General features: G+C 32.3%; 1 long non-coding RNA gene across 1 annotated transcript; it reads left to right on the forward strand.

The window, feature by feature from the left end:
* Positions 1-508: 508 nt before the first annotated feature.
* Positions 509-3,179, forward strand: LOC112750522 (uncharacterized). Its single transcript, XR_011873021.1, has 3 exons — positions 509-802; positions 1,000-1,123; positions 3,102-3,179. It is a non-coding gene; the product is annotated as an uncharacterized lncRNA (long non-coding RNA).
* The last annotated feature ends 913 nt before the right edge of the window (positions 3,180-4,092 follow it).

A 4,092-nucleotide genomic window follows, 5' to 3' on the forward strand; every position in this document is an offset into this window, starting at 1 on the left:
TTTTCTTCCTTGTCAGAAGAAATTGGAGGTGAGGCATTTACTAAATTTTCTTCTAATTTTATTTGTATCTATGTTAGATGATTATGGATTATGATGATATCATGTTTGAGCTCCCTTCTCTATTCTATTCTTCTTCCTTCTGTTCTATTATGATGATATCTTGTAAATTTGTATATTTGTTAGTTTTAATAATGTTGATTTTTGACTTTTGTAATTGATCAAATATATAGGTACTTCTATTACTAAATTATTTTATTTCATTCTATGTGATTTTCCACTGTATCTCCCAAAACTTGCTTGTGTTGCGAGAATAGTTGAGCATTATAGAAAATGAAGATGTTCATACAATGCATGATGATGTGTATATGTTCAAGTAAGTGCCAAAGTATCTCAATTAAAAGTATTTTTTATGACTAATTTCTTTCTTTTTGTGATATACTTGTTTATTTAAATTCTGAAATGTTCTCCTTGAGGACTGATGTTAATAAAGAGAAAAAAGAAGAAAAAAGTATAACGATTAATTAATTAATTGATGGATCTTCTTCTTGTTTTTTTTTTTTTTTGTAATGATGTGTCAAGTTTAAGTTTGTGAAACTGACAGAAATAACTCATGTAGAACTATGGCTTGATTTTGAAATATATTTTTAATGCTTTGAAAGCTTTTTGAGCACTTGAAGAAATATCTTGGTACCAAGCATGAATTAGATGGAGGATTTACACGGTCTCTCATTCATAGAACAGAAGACAAGTCAAAGGCATCTAGTAGGGGAATGATTAATATAATAATATCAGTTAGTAAAATGTACATATACTTTTGAGTCTGTGAATTTAGAAATGTATCTCCTTGCTAAACCTATTCAACTAAATAGACTAGTTAGTCCTTTAAATTTTAGCTTGAGTATTAGCGGCAAGTGATAATCTTATTAGTCAAGTATGCTTTGAGTCTTGGTTTTATAATTCTATATACAGATTTAGATTTGAAATTTTCTCATTGCAAAGGGAACTAGCAGACAAGGTAGCAGCAGCTAGATTCCTAGTTGTAGTTCCTGATCTCCTGTATGGTGACTACTTTAGTTATGATCCTCAATTTGATAGAGAAGGATGGTTGAAGAAACATGGAGAGGTTAGTTGTAACTTTTACCATTAGAACATGTTTATTATGTAAAGCAAAATCCAAAAGTTGAATTTTCTGACCATGCTTTTGGCATGTTTGTACTTTTAGGCTAAGGAATGTGAAGGCACCAAACCTATTATTTGTTTTTTATTGGTTTGCTGCTGCTGCTGCTTGTTTTCTTGATGTGCCCTGACACATGATAAAGTTATCCAAGTCTTCCTAGAAAAAGATGCAAAATTTAAATTCTTAATGCATTTGTTCTACATCTATTGAAGTAAATTATTTAAAATTTTCAATTACTAGCAACCTTTAACTTGTTAGCTAAACCCAAAATTAAGTTCTAAAGTAATTGACTACTAGCTAGGAATGTGAATGGATGCTGAAAGTTAAATTTTTGTGTGCAGAGGAATGTGATTATTTTAGTGGGGACGGGGTCCCCAATCCTTTGGGACCATTTTATACCAATGAAACTTGCAGCCACATTGAATCTCATCAGAATTGTTTGAAGAATGGAAAGCCTGATAGATAATTTTTGTATTTGAGATGGGCTCCAAGAGGCTATGAGTTACCCCTATTTGATGCAGGGAAGTTTCTCAACATGATGCATGGCAAAGTGTGGGCGTTGATTGGCGATTCCATATCCTGCGATCTTGTGCAGTCGTTGATATACATTCTTTCAACGATATGTATTTTATTTTGCACTGGCAAATAGCATATTAGCTTTTCACATATGGATTTTGCTCTAACTATCAATCCAGGATTGTCTTATTTTCTTGGTTAAGAGAATAAAAGTTTGTATCCATTCTTTTGGGGTCCATTGGTTTTTACAATATTTATGATTTCCCTTGATGTTTTCTTCTATGATTAAGGGCATCAATTATAACCTGCACTTTAGAATTTTATTATTTTCCATGATCAGAATCTTTATCTTAGCATCATCTCATTTAGATTGTGGAAACTTCTGCTTGGTTTATGCAAGCATCATATAAAGGTTATGCTAACTTTTGAGAAAATTAATGCGACCTCCACTTTTAACTGTTTAAGTAAGGTTTATTTATGTTGAAAATGCTGGTTTATATTTTAATGGAATTATAGTTCTTTACAACTTTTTCTTAAAAGAAATTAAGTACTTCTATCTATACTTTTGATTAAAAGCAAAGCGAAACAAACGACAAATAATAATCAGAGTATTCAATCTTGTTTGGTTCAAGAGACTGGACTGGAAGGGTGAACAATTTCTTATTACAAACATTTAATAATAATGCACTTATTGCACTCCATGTGTTTGTTATTTTGCTTTTTAGAAATTGCTTTTGTTAGTTCTGTATTTGGTTTTAGCTCCTGGTTTAAGGCTTGGAGTTTGTTCTTTGTTGCATCTGAGTTTCAAAGATTTCATGATTTAACTTGAATTATGCTTGTTTAAAACTGGATAAGTTATTGGTTGCTTGAATTACATAGTATCAGCATTGGGAGTGTTGTTTTCTTTCTATGCTTTAATTATTGATCGCAGTTAATGTTTCTTGGAAGAGGATCAAACATTGTTAACCCTGCTTCTTGGAAGAGGATCAAACATATCAGGTTAGTGACATTTTCCTTTTTCTCTGGAATATGATTTACTTTTTTCAGTCTTTATGATGCTAAGGCAAGGAGAAGAAGCATAAAAAACACAAAGATAGGGATAGGCATAAGAACAAGGATAAGGAGCATAAGAAGCACAAACATCGTCACAAAGATAAAGACCGAAGCAAAGACAAGGAGAAGGACAAGGACATATGGTAGATTTTAACAATTTTTTATACACTACTATAAAATGGTCCTAGACTTGAAACAGAAGTCTCTGAGAACATAATTTTCAGAATTTTCTAAGTGTTTAGTTTGCTGTAGCCTCTTTACTTCTTAAATATAAAAGTACATGTACTAAACTGGAGACAACAATGTTAAACTTTAGCATCAAGTAGCTTCCTAGTAATTGCTAAAATATTTGTAGACTCGTGAAAGGTTTCTGTCACTGAGAAAAGGCATAAAAAGTGAAGTAGCTAATGCCCTAGAAGAGGTAAGCTTTTGTATATCTTATTTGTTTGGGACAGCTTATGTTCACACTCAACACTCGAGTATCCAATTCTTCGAACTCCTAAATGATTGGATTGAAAAGATCACAAGTGTTATTGCCTCATTGTTGAGTTCTCAGATTCCTGAAAAGGTAACTGCCAAAAACTTTTGCTTGATATGTTCCAGTGGAACTTCGTTTAACTTTGATTAATGGTGCCCAATTTTTTTAGTTATTACCTGCAAGTCCAATGGGAAGTGCTCATAACAGGTCTACCGGTGAGAGTAGTGATGAGAGAACTTTTGCGTGGTCTAGAAATTTGCGGATAAATCCTCGTTGCAAGTATAGTTTCTAAACCTTCAAAAGTCCTTTCATACAAACGTTTTGGGTGTCACAAGTAACAAACCCCTTAAAAATTGTTAACCGAGTATTCAAACCTCGCGTCGTCTTCTCAAAGAACTGCGAGGAAGTATGTTCTTATTATTGGCTATAAAGGTTGTAATCGGGGTTTAGAAGATGAGAAGCAAGTAATTTAAATGACAAGTAAAGTAAATGGCAATTAAAATAAATAAATACTGTAAAACATACTTTTGGCAAGGTAAGAGAAGTTGAGGTCCAACGTAGTTATCTCTCTCAACTATAATGAAAGTTGAATCTAAACTCCACTTGGTCAACCTTTACTAGGGCAAAGGAAAGTCAATGGACTAATTAATCTGGCCTTTGAATCCTATTTATTTCCTAAGAAAAGGTTGGGATTACTTAAGTTCAGCTCAATTAGCAAGATAATGATTATCAATTATGTTGAGTTTAATAACTGTTGAGTTACTGAATTCTTAACCAGAACCAAAAGGGGAAAAAAATTGCTGAAATAATAAAAACGTCCTTAGATGGGAAGCAATGATAACTTAAATCAAAGAGAACAATCATAAAC

The sequence above is a fragment of the Arachis hypogaea genome, chromosome 15, assembly GCF_003086295.3.
Source record: "Arachis hypogaea cultivar Tifrunner chromosome 15, arahy.Tifrunner.gnm2.J5K5, whole genome shotgun sequence".
Lineage (NCBI taxonomy): Eukaryota > Viridiplantae > Streptophyta > Magnoliopsida > Fabales > Fabaceae > Arachis > Arachis hypogaea.